Here is a 19995-nt window from a genome sequence, read left to right on the forward strand (position 1 = left end):
TGCCATACTTGCTGTACACTCTCTTCCTTTTGTGTCTGCCACATTCCCCCCTCTCTTTCACCCCTCCTGTGCTCTACCTCACCTATTCACCTCATACTTTAACCATCCTCACCTTTTTCTTCCCCCCTTCCACCGCTCTTCGAGCACTTTGCCGCCCACCCTTTCCACAGCCGCATAACCCTTCCTTGTTTACAAAAAATGAGTCTACCTCCTTTATACTGTTTAATAATTTGTCATTATTTTATTCATATGTTGTCTCGTAAATAGCTACATTTTGCACTTTTCATCCAAATCAAGATATATTACTCATTTTGTTCTTTAAGTCTACCATATCTTAATGATGCATTTCGTTACTATTGTTTTGTATTCCATGTACTATCATCATTCCAAAGGAAAGAGCTCTGATACCCCAGGGTGGAGCCAGCGCTATATAAAACCTCCTAAATAAAATAAATAAATACATTTGTGGGTTTCTAAATACTTTAAAGGTCATAGCTACGGCTGTCACTACTTTCCTAGCTTAACTATGAACAGTTGTTGCTGCAACAGTTTGCTGGTGCTGGTTGAGAGAGGAAACTCGGATGAGTTTTCAGAACTGCTCTTCATGCAAATCTCGCTCTTTTCCTAATTGTATCTTTATGGGTTCTGGTAGGTTATCATCTGCTGCAGTAGAATTAAAACTTATATAATATTTCATTTGTGGAACACACTGTAATTTTCGTGCTTGATTCTAACTATGCTTTTTCTTAATATTCCTGTAAACAGATTTATCTAATTTCTAATCTGGATAAAGAGACCAAAAACAAAACACAAAACTCTTAACGACGAATAAAGGTGTTCAAACTACATTTAAAACTCTTAATATTGATTTGACATAATAAATAGTGGGGCATATTACCAAGCAATAGCGATCATTTTCGCTATTGCTTGGTTAGAGACAAAAATGTATCGCCGACCTGCGGTGATTTTTATCGCAGATTAACCTTGGTATTACCAAGGTTTATCGCAAATGCGATACAAATCGGCCGCAATGCATGAATATCGCTGAAAAGTCCTCGATATTCATGCATTACCGAGCTAATGCTCTTAGCCATGTAATCCACCTCCCATTGGATAACATGGCTAAGAACTGCTCCTGGGCAGGTGTTAGCTTTTGGAGATATTTGCGCTTAGCGCGAATATCTCCAAAAGTTGGTAATAGGAGATAGCGATGTTAGCGACTGTTTCCAGTCGCTGACATCTTGGCACGCCCACTTTGCGTGTCATTAGTGATAAATATCACTGACATGCAAAGTGGGGCCCAAGATGGTCGCTATCTCCTACTAGCTGTCGCTAACTGGAGTTAGCTACAGCTAGGTAATAGGGAGATAATTTTATCTCCGCTTTCTTGGCTTTTAAAGCCAAAAAAGCGGAGATAAACCCCCTTGATAATATGCCCCAGTGTTTTTTGAGATGATGTTGACTTAAGCTCCACCCTAAAACAGTGGCAAAGATCCAGTCAACCTGAAGAAGAACAAGGAGAGGAGTTGGAGGCCACCTTTGTAAGTCATGGGTTGAACTGATTTAAATAAAAAAGTATTTCTGCACCAGCAGAGTTATCCAATAAATTGTTTTAAAATTCAGCTTTCATACCAATAGTATATTGGAACTCGTGTGCAGATATGCATCTTTGCAGTGACTCTGTAAATTGTTGTACTATGTATCTTTAATATTACTAGATCTTTCTTTCCTTTGACATAGCCTCCATCAATTTTAAATGATTTTATTGCAGTTTCAGTGTTTGCTCTGTGTATGCTGTGTGACATACTTCAAGGCATAGAGTATGTAACTATGAGCCAGCTTGTTTTGTATATTGCCTGGGTAATAGTCAGGTGAGTGGATTTTAGTGCCATGCTTTTCCTTCTGGCTGGATCACAATTATGAAATAGTGGTGTTTAATGTGCTTGCCCGTCTCAGTGCCCCATATATATTTTCCCACCGCACACTAGTTTTTGAGGTGTTTACCTATTTTTATGCCTAAGTACTTGTACAAGCCCATGTTTATATCTGTGTCATATGTTTTCGACTGTAGAATGTTATATGGACTTGGTAGTCACTTCCAATGGCAGTAGTAAGGATACTGCAACAGGTACATTCCATACCAGGATTTTGTGAATTGGATTTCTGCTTGTGGAAATAATTCTGATTGCCAGACGCAATTTTTGATTGTGCAAACCAATTCTGTTTTCCAGACCCTGCATATGTACCCACAGGGTGCTGTACTATATTGTTGAATATTCAGTTGTGAATCAGGCCCAATTTTTCTTGAGCAAATACTAGAACTAGCTCCATCATAAACTTTCCACACCCTATCACATGTTCTAATTAGGTGACATTTTCTCATTGTTGAGTAATGGACATGCTGTTGTTCAACACCGCTGCCAAATATAGATTTAAAATATTATGACACTATATATTCTGTACTTTCACAGCTAAAATAGCTTCCAAAAAAAATAAATTAAAAATCAATAAAATTATCAGCCCCATTTTAGTAGTCAGTAAACTTTTACAGGCTCTTAAAGTTGGGATGCAACAGCATACTGATGTGGTATTTGGAAGGGGTGTGTTGTAGGGTCCCTTCCAAACACCAAATTGGTGTCACATGTATCAATGTTTTGTGCCCTAAATCTGTTCACAAATAAGTTAAAAATTTGTGACCCCTGAGATGAGGTGGTAAGCCATTTGCAAAAGGAAAGGGGCCCCATTTGAACCTCTTCCCTTCTGTGAATGAAAAAAGATGTTTGTTGGGCACCACGTTTTAGTTGAGGGAACCATTGCCAAGCTAACTCCCAAACATTAAAAAAAGGTAAAAATGTTTTCATAATCCATCATTTAGTTTAAGGAACTTGGGGAGTGGCGGTAGTGGAACCGCACATACTACACGTTTCTTCTCTGCGGGCAGTGTTATAGAGGTTCCTACTCCATGAACACCGTGGGGGTGAGGAAACGAAGGAGCCCTGTGGTGCCCCCTATGCCTCCTCTGCATTTCTCGACTATCAGGTATACCACGACGTGGAGATGTGACACAATGATTGAATTTATGCATGTTTTTTGTAAAATGTTACAGTATACAGGTGGACCATAACTCCTTATTCTCATCTACACCAATGATGTTTATACCTTTGTCCTATGCATATGATCCCTCTTTGCCTTTACCCACCCTCTGCGGCCTCATGGTTCCTTTAACTTTGAGCCCGTGGTGACTTAACCTTTATTTGTTTGATTTATTTCCTCCAGGTGCCTTTTTTCCGAAGGTATACAATTTAACCTCTGTTTTTTCACCACTTTAGTGGACTACATTTGAGTCCAGACTTTAGGGGAAGTTACATTCAGTCAGAACTTCGCTTAGTCATAGCCATCCCTTAAGAGTAGAAGATGATATTTAGGCCCTGGTGAAATTCCTAGATCCGTTTGGATTTTATAGGGCATGAAACATGTCGACCCCTTACACACCGTACACATTTCTTTGAACTAAAGCGGGTATAATTCTCCCTCTCAAGTCTACGACTTACCAGTCGGTGTTTAATCCTATAGCACAAGAACCCAGAGATTAAACTACCCTTGGAGCTATTTTTAAAATCACACTCACTCTATACCTCCTCTACTGACTACACATAAGCCCTCTCAAAATACTCTTAGCTTCACAACAGCAACCAGAGAAGACCTCCAGCAAAGAGCCCCTTCACGGGACCCATTGGTCATTGAAGCACCTATCCAATGAGGAGCTGCCCTATGATGAAGCATGAAACCCCTTGGGTGTGTGTGGGCCCTTGCTCCTTACTGGAGCTATCCCAGCACAACTACGCATGCTCGTTTTCCAGCACCTGGTTATAACTCCCCATTCTCAACATTCCCCCGTTTTCCTTTTCCCTCGTCTCCGGCATAGGAACAGCATACCCTTCTTGTTGTTTTCCAGTCACTAGGGGCATGTGTGCCTGATCTCCCACGCCCCTGTCCCTTCTTGTGATATTAAACTTCACAAGTAGGCCATACTGCTTACAAAATCATAATACAAACAAACTTATGACACTGTAAAAGTAGCTTTCACTAAGAAGTATATTTCAGGACAAGGGCAGATGTATCAACATTGAATTTTACTGATTCGCTATTAGGGACTCGCAAAATGCAATGTATGTAGGTTTCGCAAATCAAATTGTGATTCCTACACATTCCTTGACTGCGACTCACAAATTGCGATTTGCAAATAAGGAATGGCTTCTCATTCATTTGTATGGGCATAGAGGCCCATAGGTATGAATGGGAATTTCATGCGCAATTTGCGAGTACCCAATAGGTACTCGCAAATTGTGCATGCAATTTGAAGGGTGCAAGGGTGCCAAAAGGACACCCTGTTGCACCCCTGAAATATGCATGTGTGCACATTTGGTGCACATACATGGCCAACATGCAAATGTGTGCATTTTTCTAAGGATTTGCAATTTACCACCAACTTGTTGTTGGTGGTAAATTATGATTCCTGAAAGCAGGGTCGCAGTTTAAAAAGGGCTCCCTTCATTGCATTTAGAGAATTGCAAATTCTGAATCTCCAACTGCATTCGCAAAATCGGTAATCGCAAAAATGGCAATTCCCTATTTTGCAATTGCTTTTTGGGATGATACATCCCAAAAGAATTTTTCCGGTTCACAAATGGGCAGATTCTGCGAATCGGCCCATTTGCGATCTGTAAAGACTTGATACATCTGGCCCAGAAGGAATAAAGGTGAACAGATTACTTGCAGAAACATTGTCTATGTCACAGTAGAATCAAAGTGTATATAAATCATACATAGTTTCATTGCTATTATCGAATCTATTGCAGCATGTATCCCAAGAGTGTTTACCTACCTCCATGCTGGATCATTTTGATGAATTGTACTTAGGTCTGGATGCAGACCTAAGTCTTATGAAATCTGGCTCCATCAGAGATCCATTCCACATTAAGTCAGTAATGTACACCCTGCAGGATAGTCTCCATGTCTACCTAGGGCAGAAACAATGACCTTAGCCACCCTGACAAGCGTCAATCCTGTTTAGAATCACAAACGTGACAGATATCCCATCCACCTTATACCAACTAAATTATACACGCTATGGCCCATGTAAAAAGACAGAAGAGAAATATGTCATGTTTTAACAGAGTATCTGTCCTCTTTAAATCAGGCTCTAGATTTCTAAAAAAATTACCTTTATTTCCTAAGCTTTCATGCATTCCAGTTGCATGAATGGTAGCAAGCAGAAGTGACTGATATTTTGTAAGATATGGTGCACTTTTACAATCTCATTGTTCTGGTGCACTTCAGGCAGCCTAGAGTCAACCCAGGCACCCTTGCACTGTGGTGCAGAGGTACAAGCATTACGAGCAGGAGGTATCTCTTCCTGCATAAAAATAATCCTTAGCGGGGTTTTCCTCTTCCTATGTGTGTTATAGAATGCAGTACACATGGAAATAGGAAGTAGCAAGCAGACATGAAGTTATTTCTCCTCGTTACACCTCCACCAGGTAGACTTACCCATGTAAAACATTTGGGCTTTCGTCAAAGTACATTGGTGGATGCATGGGAACACCCATATTCCACACATGCAACTATGACGCAGTGCAACGAAACGCAGTGCAAGGTGCATCACTTTTTTTTTACCAAGCCATGAAAGGTGACGAAAATTGGCCCTTGAGTGGCTTTGTAAATTGTAACAACCAATTTGCTTTGTGGCTGCACTACAAAAGTGGCACAATCATGCAAAATAGTAACACAGTGAAAACAACACAAAAATATATTTTTCTAAATAAAACAAGACCAAAATGACAAAAATCCAATGTGTAGAAGTTGAGATATGAACTTGTAAAGAACAAAATGTCAAAATAGCAGTTGGAAGCAATAAGCACTAAAGTAGGGTATTCATTTGTGCTAGACTGGGGCGAAGTTAAAAGTTCAGGCTGACCCCTAAAGAGCGTGGGCCGGATACAGGATACAGGTACCCACTTAGACCGACTGAACCAAAATTCCTAAATCAGGGATGCATCGTCGTTGCCTTGAATGCACGGCGCAACCAAGGCAATAAGTTGAGTTCAAGCTACGCAGTGGTTGAGATGCGTTCATTTTCTCCATGCAACTGCAGCGATGTGTCGGTTCTGAATCTCTGAAGTGCCGTGTTGAGATGTGATGAGCGGCTGCACCTCCCACAGTAGGCAATGCGTCAATTCAGAGAGCGATGCTCTGGTGAAAAGGGCAATGCGATGGGTCTGTTCCATGCAACAATGAGGATGGGCTGGGTCCAAGTGTGGTGGGCCGGGTCCACTACATGCAATGATGAGGATGTGGGGGAGGTTCTCCCTTCTGCCCTGGCTTCAGACACACTACAGGGAGTAATCAATACTTTTTGTGGGGACAGGACACAGTCCTTTCAGGATTAAGTATCAGCTCCCCCACCTCATCCTCCTCAGGATGGCCCATCTGAATGCAGACAACCACTCAGGCACACCTACCATTCCTTTGGGTTTGACTGTCTAGAGGGAATGCAGTAAGCCAGCTGTCACCCACCCTAGACGGGTATTCCAGAGACTGGCAGAAGGTACCTTGGGCCAGATGTATCAAAGAGTTTTACCCATTTTGTGTCTCTGGGAAAAAGTGTGCATACATCTGGCTCCAAATGGCTAAAGTAAGTAAAAGCAAATTTTCTAAAAGTGGTATTTGCAAAACTGTCATTTAAAATCCAACTTCACCATAAATTGTGATTTTAAATTGTGAGTTCAGTTACACCAAACTTGTAAAGCCCATCTTTTCACAATTGGGAATAATACTTAAACGGTGTAATATGGTAATCCCAATGTTATCTTATGAGAGAGATAGGCCCTGCAGTAGTGAAAAACCAAATTGGGAGTTTTTTACTACCAAGATATTTAAAACGTAAATGTACATGTACACTGCGCTCTGCCCTATAGGTCATACAGGGCCTACATTAAGGGTGAAATATGTAGAAAAGGGAAGGGCTAGACTTGGCAAGAGAGTTAACTTGCCAGGTTGAGGTAGCAGAATCAAACTGCACTTACAGGCTCAGCAATGGGGGGCCTGAGCCATGCTTAGAGGATTACGTATATGGGTGGCACAAGGAGTGCTTCAAGCCCACTAGCAGCATTTAAATTACAGGCCCTGGGCACATGTAGTGCACTGTAACAGGGAGTGAGTTAAATATGCTAATTGAGAAAAACCTAATGCTACTGTGTTTAGGGGAGCGATCACAAGCATTTAGCACTTGTCAGCACTGGTAAAGTGTGCAGAGTCCTAAAACCAGCGAAAATGAGATCAGAAACATGGAGGGAGGCAGGCAATAAGGTGGAGGAAGACCACCCTACTGCTGTCCCGTCTAACCATCAGCTATAACAACTCTGCTTCTAATGAACACTTTAGTGGACCCCATTGGACCTAGTAAATAACAATCAACCAAAGTGGTTTATTTTAGGTAAAACATATCTATTAAGCACACCAAAATAATATAAAATACAACCCCAATGGAACTTAATAATAAGAACGAATCACATTTCATCAAAAATTGGTTCAAAAAATCTACTTTCATCAGCAATTAATTAGGAAATCTAAAACCAGCTGTAGATCATTATGTTATATCATAAGAATGAATTATTAATATCAAATTAACAGTTCAGCAAACAGTTTTTTAAAAGCCTGCAGCACAAATCTTACTTCTCATCAGCTAAATAGTGGGTACAAATGTTTGCATTGTACGAACAATTACTCCTCCTGTATTAGTTCTGAAAAATTCTCAGAGCTTCAAAGTGCTGTTTGATCCCTTGTATATGATAGATAGGTAGAATCCATTCTCAGTATAGACCGATATAAACTTAGCAAAAAGTTAACAAATGCGGAACAGATTACATCTCTGTTTTGCAGGCTGAATATCTATTGCTGCAAACGCTCTTGCCCCATCTATTATAATTGCTATTGGTTGTAATAATTTCATATCTAAAATTAGGGTACAATTACTTAGCCTTTAGGCAAGACAAATTATCAAGAAAGGCTTGAATGATGGTATACACTAATTATCCAAGAAACTATCTGAGATACTTGAAAGCTTACATTTAATGTAGGTCTCCCTCCAATAAGAAGGACAAGAAACAATGGGAGAAGGGAGACACTCAGTGGAACGTTTGTTAATGATTTTACAAATTTATTTTCCACTTTCATTAGCATAAGACTGTCCCTATATATATATATTTTCCAGGCAGGAGAAACAGAGTAGGGGAATAGTGAGAATAAATTGGCCTATCATTAAAAGTGATCCAGTAATTGGAGGGATTTTGCCCATCAACCCATCAGTCACCTTTAGAAAAACAAACAGCATGGGTGGATCACTTGTAAGGAGCAGTATAGAAGCTAGACCGAAAAGCTCCTGGGTAAAAGCTAGAAAGGGGTTCTTCAAATGCTCTGTCTGCAAAGCATGTCAGTATGGTGTGAATACTCTCTGTTACACAACGGCATTTGACCCTGCAGTTGGTAAAATTAATTTGCACTTGACATGCAAATCTGATTTTGCGGTATATGTGCTTACTTGCAGTTGTAATCTGAAATACGTAGGAAGCACCAAACTGCCAGCACTTGAGAGAGTTTTACAGCACATTTGTGCCATTTGCAATAATGATGAAAGTTATCTGGTTGCAAGGCACTTCAAGCTCAGTCACAACAGTGATCCCAAACATCTGAAGTATTATGTAATAGATGCCGTATTACAGCATAAAAGAGGTGGGGATAGGGAGTCTAGATTCAGGAGTCTAGAAACAACACACATTCTGAGATTCAACTCCAAACACCCGAATGGGTTGAATACCAGCGAAGACCTATACACCTTCTTATGAATAATGCTTACTGACTGCTTTTAATATTGCACATATTTATCTATATATATATTGTTTATATGGTTATAGGTGCATTGCATGATCTGATTTATTGTAACCTGAGTTTTAGCCTGATGGTGTTTATTATAACACAATGAAACTAGAAACGTTCACCATTGCCACCTTCTAAGATTCTTTTAAATTGAGAAATGGATTTTATGATAATGTTATTTATATATTTATTATATTAAGGATTAATTTTACAGATCATTTGATAGAAAGTATATATTCTTTTAATACTTCTTGTTATTATGAGTGATTTTCTGATGGATTAACCTACGATGAAGAATAAGTATTTCATGTCCTGTTGCCATTTCTTTGCACTTTAAAGGAGTCTAGGATTATTAAGCACAATAGTCACTTTACTAGGAATCGTCAAATTGAGACTTGTTTTTATTGATGATTTTATTTTCACTTGAACACATATTCACATATAGTTCTTATATAGGTCTCACTAACAAAACTTTTTTCTTTTAGACATAGTAATTTATGGTTATTCTATGCATTTATGCTGGTATTTTTTGTATGAGATATTTATTTCATGCAATGTGATTGAAGAATTACATTATGCATTGAAGCTGTAATTAATTTTGTTTTAACCATATTCTATGTAAGGACTTGCCAACGAGGCATGTTAGTTGGAAGCATTTCTTCTATGCCTATTGATGGTTGCACTGCACTTGCACTTTAAAAGCGATGCAAAAAGTCAATGAGTTGTCATGTGATCAAGGGAGGGATATTAGCTACTGGCGGTCGCAGAAATACCTAGACCCTCTAGACCTGCTTAGGGGGTCCCACAAGGACCCCCAGGGCCCCCCCAAAAAATGGCAAAATGCACGCAGGGTGCGCGGATCCTGCCATAAAAAAAAAACGAATCGCGGACTCCCGCGCTTCTTTAATAATTAGCCCGGGGGGGGGCAAATCCCGGGGACAAAAAATATTTAATTTAATGGGGGGCCCAGAGGGGGCCCCAGCCCTGTAAATAAATGGTTGGGGGGTTCAATTGCCACCTACCCAGCAAAATACATAGGTGTGGGGCTCAAAGACCCCCTAGCCATGGGGACCACCACCCCTAGGGCTTTGTATATAGTGGGCGGGGGAATGACACACCCCAGGGCCAGCTCCTGCATTGTCTCTGGGTGCCCACCCCCGGGACACTGCTGGTTGCTGTCATAGCAAACCTGGTTTGGATTTTGAAAGAGAGAGCATGGAAACCTACACTCTCTTTCAAAATGCAAACCCTATTGCTTTTCCACATGGAGAGCTGCATATTAGCGATCCCCAATGTTGCATAGGGGTCCTGGGGGATAGGGTCCCCGGGGAGAATGGAAATTAGTCATAGGTGCTATTTTATTTTTTTACTGTAAAATAAGGAGATGCGCACCCAGCGAGGTGCCTAGCGTGGCCCACTGGTGTGCACGCGTTGGGTGCACAACTCCTATATTGTAGGGTGCGCGACTCCAGCGCGTTGGGTGCAGGACTCCAACGCATTGGGTGCGCGACTCCACGTAAAAAAAACTAATATTTTTCAGATATACATCAAGCTTATGTGTTTAGATCTTGGGTGACTCTCAAAGGAGCCGTTGTGTTAATTGAGAGATTTTGGTACCTACAAGTAAGTACCTATGCAGAGTCTAAAGTTGATGAGGAAGACTCTGTTACCCTCATTTGTAAAATGTACACCATCTCTCCTATAGATGCCATTCATATTAAAACGCAGATTGTTGTGGTAAATGGACCCATCCTATAATCTCGGAGAAAAGCAGAAACAGATTTATTGACATGTTTCCTAGCTTTCTCAATCTGTGAACAAAATTGATTGGACCAGATCCATTTCTGCCTTTGGCATATGTTAGAATAGACAAAGGCTGTTTGGGCGAAAAGTGACGTAAATTCTCTAAAGGTGTCCTTCATAAGCATTTCCAGACCTACCCCAGTCAAAGTGCTTAGGTTATTGCCACCACAGTGCACAATTATGAGGTCAGGGTGTTGGAGTTGCAAAAAGGATTTAACCAATGGCATCAATTGATGCCACTTTAACCCTCTCTGTCCAAACCATTTAATGTCTACATTTGGTAAAGCTAGTTCTTTGTCAATGCCTTTGTTTTCTGCATACCTTTGGCTTCAGAAAATATAGGGGTCCATTAGGATGACTGGCGGACTTAGTCTGCCGGCCATCCCATCGTGTGAAGGGACTGCCCGCCATAAGGGTGAGGGTCCCATGGGGGGTATTAGGATACACCCGACACAGTGATGGGCGGATCCCGCAATCTAAGAATACATCTTGTGGATTTCAAAGCACAACGTGACAGGCACCGTGCGGTGCCTGCCACGTTGTTCATTGAAATGCATGTGCACCCCCCACCGCCCCGGAGTCCATGGGGACCCACAACGGGCCCCCGCAGGGAGACTCCGCATGCCTTTCCGTGGAGGCATTGCCACCACGGAAAGGCATTGTTGAATGCTCATTGTAATATGGCTGGCGGTGTCTGATAGACACTGCCACCATATACAACGTTTTCTGCCCCGGTCGCAAGGCGACCAGGGCGGAAAAGCAGCGGACGGTCTTTCCATCTGCTGCGGACACCCCCGGCCATGTTAATATGGCGGGTTTTTTGGAGTAAGGATGGCGGGCAGATCGCCCCCGCCAGGCCGGCGGTGGCTACTGCCAGCCTGGCGGGGCGATCCACCTGCCATCCTAATGGGCCGATAGTTGGGTCCCACAATCCACACTCTAAGAATCTCGAAAGGAGGTCTGGATGCACTCAGATGGACTCTGTAAATGAAATCGCAGTTTGAAAACTAAGATTTTTCTAAAATGGTGGATAAAATGCAGTTTTGAAAAAAAAAAGAAATGATTGGCTGAACATTCTAGACTGAAAAGTAGGGTCTGTTTTTTGAAAGCATGTTTTATGTTGGTTAACAAAACCTGGTTGAATGGAACATTACATAGGATGAGTTGAAATTTTGAAAAGTCAAGCACACTTGCTGTTTGGATTAGCAACATTGTGTGCTGAACTTGTGACCTGTGTGCTCAGTTGAGTGTTCCATGAACTGTTAATATGGAAACAGGCAGTAAGCAGATTGGGGGTAGAGTTCAAACTTATGTCAATTGGAAAGGGTTGACATGTGTAATCAATAGAAATGTGTGTTTGCTTTTTGATTAATGTGGGAAGCAATGTGATTTGATATTTACCTGTATTTGTGTGCAGAATGAGAGGGAATCTTTGCAATTTTACGGTTTTGTTAAGACCAGTGCTGTACAGATATTCGGATTAAGAAACTCTGGTGCATGACTGACATACTTCTTAATCTACAAATCAATTTGAAAGGTGAGTTATTAATTTGTGAGGGGATGTATGTGGTGTCTATGGGGCATATTATCAAGCCTGTGCGCTAAAATTATCGCCGCTTTATCGGCCGAAAACGGCCGATAAAGCGGCGATAATGGGCTTGATAATATGCTTTGTGGAATTCCAATCGAAGCCCATGTTAGATGTCTTCACATCTAACATGTGCTTCGATTGGAATTCGATAGAGCATATTATCAAGCCCATTATCGCCGCTTTATCGGCCGTTTTCGGCCGATAAAGCGGCGATAATTTTAGCGCACAGGCTTGATAATATGCCCCTTTGTTTTTAATAAGAGTAATGTGTTTTTCCTGGTAAAGTCCAGGGAGTACTCTTGCTTGTCTAGAATCACACTGTGAGTCTGTGTGCATTTGGGAACCATTATGACAGAAGGATTTGGGTACTTCATGTGCTTGCAGATAAATAACTGCTTAAAAACCTATGCTGTTCTAAAGTTTTGGTAGAATTAGAAACCAATCATTTCTTATGTATTTGCAAAATGAGTCAGGCTTCCACACTAAACTGCAGTTCTAAAATATGTGGAATGTGTGCAGTTATCTTACCGCTTCAAAACTAGTGAATAGTGTTGCTTGTCTAGAATCACACTGTGAGTCTGTGTGCATTTTGAAACCATTGTGAGAGAAACATTTGGTAACTTCAAATGCCTTTGTACTACTCTAATCATCATAAGTATCCAAGTACTCATGCAGTGATTCAGGGCATTAGCAATTGGACTTTTTCACAGTGTTATTCAATATGGATGTATTTCTTTAACCACCTACACACTTGTGTTTGAGGCCTATAATTCCCCAGTAAATATCCATACACTCCAGCAAACACCCTCTCACTGCTCTTGCAGTTCTTTAGTGACTCTTTCAGCTTTATGTACTAATCTATTCACTGAAGTAAAACTCAACCAATTATGAATTCATCCAGTGTCTCTCCTTATAGTACTGTAATTATTCAGTCAGTATCCATGTACTCATGTAGTGAGTCATGCTATAGGACATGGACTGCATCAAACTCCTATACATTATGCATTTTGTGCTCTAACCACCTTGAGACTTGTGCTTCAGGCCTACAATGCCCCAGTGAGTATCCATACAGTCCAGCAAACACCCTGTCACTGCTCTTGCACTTATATAGTGACCCTTTCAGCCCCATGTAGTAATCCATTCACTGAAGTAAAATTCAATCAATTATGAATTCACCCAGTGTCTCTCCTTATACGACTGTAATCATTCAGTCAGTATCCATGTACTCATGCAGCGAGTCAGGCTTTAGGACATGGACTGCTTCAAACTCCTATGCACTATGCATGTAGTGATCTAACCACCTTTACACTTATGATTCAGGCCTACAATTCCCCAGTCAGTATCCATACAGTCCAGCAAACACCCTGTCACACAAAGGAAAGGAAATTTAATTAATCACAAGAAACTGAGTTGCGACACTGCTGATAAAAGGGAATTTTACTATTTAGCACTTTTGCAACCATTCAAACCATGGCGTTCAGAAATGGAATTACTTGGAGACTTTCAGAGTTATCAAGACTCCTTAAATGCTTGTAAAGATACCATAAAATATACTGTTTTTGCAGATTATGTGAAAATGTTGAACAATGAAATTTATCAAGAAGCTACTATTGCAGCTGAGATTGCTAGAGACAGTTCTCAAGGCAAAGTTCTGCTCCACTGAGGCAAGATCAAATAGGACAACCAATTGTTGAAAATGAAGCAGTAATCGCCATGAATGAGGTGGAAACAGCAATGCATCATGCTCAAGAAGATATAATGGACTTAGCAAAGCTGGAAGAACAACTAAATGTTGAAAAGAAAGAAATATATTAGCAAGTAAGACAACAGATTGAACATGGATTTCTTCATAAAAAGAAAGAATGCACATGCACATCATTTCAACCTATCCGAATGTATGTGAGTGAACAAGCTGGAACAGGAAAAAGTTTCTTAATTAAAGGAATCACCAGTTATCTATAGAAAACAACTAAGTCACATCTGTCTTTTGTTGTAACTGCTCCAACTGGGTTGGCAGCACACAACATTAAAGGAATTACATTACACTGTTTACTTATGCTACCTGTGGAGCATGAAAAAAATTGGAATATCACAAGCTATCTGGAGAAGCTTGTTGTGAAGTTTCAAGAGTGCTAAAGAAAATGAAGCTTCTGATTATTGATGCAGTAAGCATGTTCTCAATCTTAATGCTTGCTTTTGTGCATTTAAGAATGCAGCAAATTCTTAAAACAGAGTTCGATGTCTTATTTGGAGGAATATACGTCATAGTTTTTGGAGATCTACTGCAACTTACTCCCGTAAAAGGACAACAAATATTTAAAACACTTGCGCATGAAGACACCAGAAAGTCTTTGGGTAGCGTTGGAAATTTTAATATTTGGTCATATTTTGAATACAAAGAACTCATTACAAATATGCGGCAGGCAAATGATGTTGATTATGGAAATATTCTTCAAGATGTAAGAATTGGAGTACTAACAGAACATGGTAAACAAGCTTTGGAGAGTTGACTACTTTACAATTTGTTTCCAAATGAAAATCTAGTTCTGGAAAAATATACATGAAAATTGCATAAAACAAATCTATAATCTGCTTAATGCCAACACTGCGTGAGTGTTCTATATTCAATGAACAACTATTGAAGCTGGAAAATGAAGAAATAATAAAAATGGAAGCCATTGTTAAAATAGAGGATGAAGGAATCACTATTATTTTGACAGAAAAATTAAAAACAAAATTGGATTTTTTAGAAAAATCCATATCTAAAACTGCTGGTTTAGAAAAGAATCCATATGCATATATAAACTGTCGGGTACTTTTAAGGCGAAATTTGGATGTAGAAAAATGTTTAGTTAATGGAGCAATGGGCAAAGTTGTGGATTTCGTTAATTATCAGAATAAAGATGGAATTACATTTTTAAAATTAAATTTGATCAGATTGAAGAAGTAAAACAAATTGGTCATTGTTCAATTCGCTTTTTGCTTGTTAAAGATGTATATGTCTGTAGAAAACAGTTTCCAATTTATCTGGCATATGCCGTTACTATTCATAAATCTCAAGGTTTAAGTGTAGCCAGTGCTTTGGTGAACATTGGAAGTACAGTGTTTAAAGAGGCTATGGCATATGTTGCTTTGTCCCGAGTCAGAACTTTATCTGGTTTGTTTTTGACTGATTTTGACGACACAAAGGTTACTGCAGATGCAAACTGTGTAAAAGAGTATAACAGGTTTAGAAGAGCGTATGCTCCCAATTTAGGTCAATATCCTGTATCTGAAAAGCGTGTGAAAGGTCAAAAAAGAAGGTATGAGAATATCTGTAGTGAAGGTATAGAGAAGGAAAAAAAACAAGATAATCTTGGGATTGCAAGCAATAAGAAAAAGGACACTGTTGGTTATCAGTTTTTAAAATAGTTCAGGTGTCAACTGCTATGCTAATGTACTGGTCAATGTTGTTTTTTTCTTGAAACTTTGCAAAAGTAAATTATGGAGAATCAAGAAAAAAGATTTTGTTTCTTGTTGCATTGTATTTATGAAAAATTGAGAACTGATAAAAATAAAATACATAGCGTTTGTGATATCAGCAATCTTAATTGGTTGCACACAATTTACGCAGAATATCCAACAAGATGCTCAAAGACACTGAAACAATTATATATTTGACATTCCCAGACTGTAAATCAGTGTCTTTCAATAAACTAAGTAAAGCAGCAACTCAAAACATGGAGTGTAGCCAATGCAGATCAGAAATGTTATCAAAATTATTTACACAAAGATATGGACAATATATAATTTTAATGACGCAACGTTGTACAGCTGATGGAAGAAAATTGGACCCTTTAATAAAATATTTTGTAGCAAGTCAACTATCAATGTCAGGAAGTACTTTTGTAGCAGTAGCAATAATTTTCCATGATGGTCCTTCCACAACATCTGGACATTACACTGTCAAGTAAAGTAAAGTCAAAGCATTTGTATCACGCACATATCATGTTCAAAGAGTCTCATGGCGCTTGCAGACGGCACTGACAAGAGAAGAAAGACTAGTTAGAAAAGAGCCAGGTTTTCAGCTTCTTGCGAAAACACCTGTGTTCAGAAGTGGTACGCAGATTTATGGGCACTTTATTCCACAGGGCAGGAGCCAGGAAAGAAAAAGGAGCGCCACCATTTCTGGCGGTATAAGTTCTGAAAGGAGTGAGCAAAAACTCAGCACTGGATCGGAGTTCTCTTCGAGGCATGTACCACGTTAGCTTTTGAGACGAATATTTTGGACCCTTTCCGTACATGTGTTTATGGACTAAACAGAGCGTTTTGAAGCATATACGTTTCTTTACTGGAAGCCAGTGAAGGAGCCGATGGAGATCTTCATGGTAGGTTCAAAATCAGCTGGGCTGCGGTGTTCTGAAGAACCTGTAATCTGTTTAGATGATGTTCATTTATAGCCAAGAGGAGTGCATTCCAGTAGTCTATTATATTTATGATTAGACCCTGGACTAGGGGTTTCCGAGCCTCAGCAGGAATCCACTTAAAAACTACGCATAAGTCCAAAGCCAGTACCTATGATATGATTTATTTGGTTCATCATGGACAATTTATTGTCAATGTGAAAACCCAAGTTCCGTACTGATTCCTTAGTAGTTGGACAACTACCTAAGTTCGCAGGCCACCAATCCTGGGCCCAATATTCTGCAGCTTTACCAGTGAGCATGATTTCAGATTTACTGCCGTTGAGCTGCAGATGGTTGATGCTCATCCATTTCTCAACCTCAATCATGCAGTTTCTAATACGCAGTCTTGTCTCATTTGGATCGGGACCCAACGTGACCAGAATCTTGGTATTGTCAGCGTAGGAGAGAACTTCGAAGCCAAAGGTTCTTTCTAATCACTCTGGCAGGGGTGTCCTATAGACATTAAAAAGCGTAGGGCTCAAAATAGAGCCCTGCGGAACACCCATCTTAACTGGTCTTTCACTTGCTATGTTTTTACCAATTTGGACCGCTGTTGTGCGATCAGATAAATAGCTTGTGAACCATTTTAAGGCGGTTCCTCTGACACCAATCTCCCACAACCATTAAATTACCATGGAATGGGAGATGGTGTCAAAAGCCACTGACAAGTTTAGCAAGACAAGGATAGTTGATTGGTGTTTGTCTGAGGTCAACCTAATATTGTCCACTACCTCCACCAACGCTGTCTCGGTGCTATGGAATGCACGAAAACCCGATTGAGAGGGGTCTAAAAGCTCTTGCTTTTCCAGATAGCTCGCCAATTGCTGGTTGACATACGATTCCAGTATCTTCCCAAAATAGAGAGGCAGTGAAATCGGTCGATAATTTAAAAGGATGTTGGGATCGGCCGAGGGATTCTTCTGTATTGGACTGATTTGTGCCGCTTTCCATAGTAAAGGAAAGTTGGCCTCCGAAAGGGATTTATTAAGGAGACCGGTCAAATCTTCCACCAGAACCGGGGCGAGTATAGAGAACAATTTGGGGGAGACATGGTCTGTAGGAGACCCAGACTTTATTTTCAGCCCCACTGACATAGTTATTTCGTTATCAAATTTTTCAAACTCATTCAAAAAGTGAGAAAGATCACATGACTGATGTATCGGTGCCTCTTTAAAATGTGAAAAAGGATGGACATATTGTAATGATGCTCAGTTGGTTTTTAAACAATATTTGCCTAGCGAATTTCCAAATTCCTACCTAATATTTTTTAAAGCCAAAGTTTTAGAAACATAATTCGGCTTCCAAGGAATTTATTAATAGGTATTAATACGATTGGACAATTTCAATATAAGGGATTTCCGTATTGCCATTTGGCTTGGAGGAAAGGTGTATCTTTGAATTATGGACTTTTTTTTGCACATTCTCTCAGCTTGTATTTTTAAACAACAACATTTACAGTGTTTATAAATTCAAGTAAGAATTTTTTTTTAGGAGTAAGCCTTTTATATATGTGTGATTTGTATTATATGGTATATTATTAAGGATGTAGTTTGGGGGTGTTTTAAACAATCTTATTGATTGTTATGTGATGAGTACGATTGAAATCCCTGTTACTAGTGAAATTCAATATATTCTGAGAACAGCAAAAAAGGCAAAGAAAATAATTTGTAAAATGTTAAAATTATGTTGTGTTGTAAAAAATATAATATTATATATTATGACTGTATTTTTTCTTCTCTTTCACATATCCTAATTATAAAATATTAAACAGAACAAAAAAATGTGTAGCGTTTTTTATGTTTATTACTGTGAAGGTAAGTTTAACTAAGTATTAAAATGCACAATGGCCTGTGTTTGCACACAGGTGAAGAAAGGGGAGATGGACGGAGTAGATATGTGTGGAAAGATGCTCTGTGGGCATTTTAAGTTACAGGATAAAGTTAACATGAAAACTGAGTGTCACTGGGGGCCAACTAACCCACCAGATATGTGCAGAAAGTGACAGAGAGTTGTATTGCAGAGAGGTATAAAATGGGACATGGTTTCAGAGCACCTCTCTGCAACACACCTGTATGGTATTCAATACACAGACATGGTGGGCTAGTAGGGCCCGGGGATTTTCAGGATTAAAAGAGACAAAATTCCTTAACTTAAAACACTTCACAGAGTGTGTTTGCACATGTCACATCAGGCCCCATCCGTTCCCTTCACTAATCTATAACCATGTCCTATCACTTTGCCACAACCTAAGTACTTATAAATTTAGCTTGCTCTCTCTTTGCAGTACTGAAATTACTCTACATATTGGTCATACAGTTAAAGGTTGGAGTATCCACTAACCCTAGTACAAGTCAATTTCTTCATATACTATAAATGCTGACCTGCAAGTAGCTACCAAACATTAATACAGTCTTCAAAATACCCTGGGGCTCATTTATGAGCCCTTGCGTCACTTTTGCAGCACTGGTGCGCCACTTTTTGTGACTCACCAGCAGTGTAAAAAATGCGCTTTCTTGCACCATATTTACAAAGTGACGCATCTAGGTAGATGCGTCACTTTGTAAACCCCTGCGCCACGTACAATATATGCTGGGGGGGTGTTCCCATGCAAGAAAGGGTCGTAGAAGTGACGCAGTGAAATCTACCAGATTCAAGGACTCAAATGCGTCAAAATGTTATGTCTGCCTCACAGCAGGCGTAAGACTGACATAGCCCTTTCACATGGGGCTTGACCCTTGTGAAAGGATACACTGCTTGAGTTGCGTCACTTTTGTGACACACTTCAGCAATGCGTCACTTTTGCGCCATACAGATATGTCAGAAATACTGACGTATATGTAACTCCTTGCGACATGATGGGTCATACAGTAAATATGACACATCAATCATGTCACAAAGAGGACGCACTGAGAAGTGACGCATCGCTGCTTTCACGCAGCGATGCATCACTTCTCATAAATAAGGACCCCAGTTTATAGCTATGTACTTTTGGACTCTCCCTGTCAAAGGATACCGTGTCACCTAAAAAAAAAGATGTGATTGGTTCATAACATTTCTCATTGTACAAATTGAAGAACTGCAATCATTTAAATCATTCTTCTTTTAGCATCTTTGGAGAGATAACTCTGTGCTTACCTCCTGTCACTCTCATGCAATTTTTCAATCAATGAATTAGCAATATGTTCTTATCGTAACAGTCTGCCAATACCTAAGCACTTATAG

The sequence above is a fragment of the Lissotriton vulgaris genome, chromosome 3_1 (assembly GCF_964263255.1).
Source record: "Lissotriton vulgaris chromosome 3_1, aLisVul1.2, whole genome shotgun sequence".
Classification (NCBI taxonomy): domain Eukaryota; kingdom Metazoa; phylum Chordata; class Amphibia; order Caudata; family Salamandridae; genus Lissotriton; species Lissotriton vulgaris.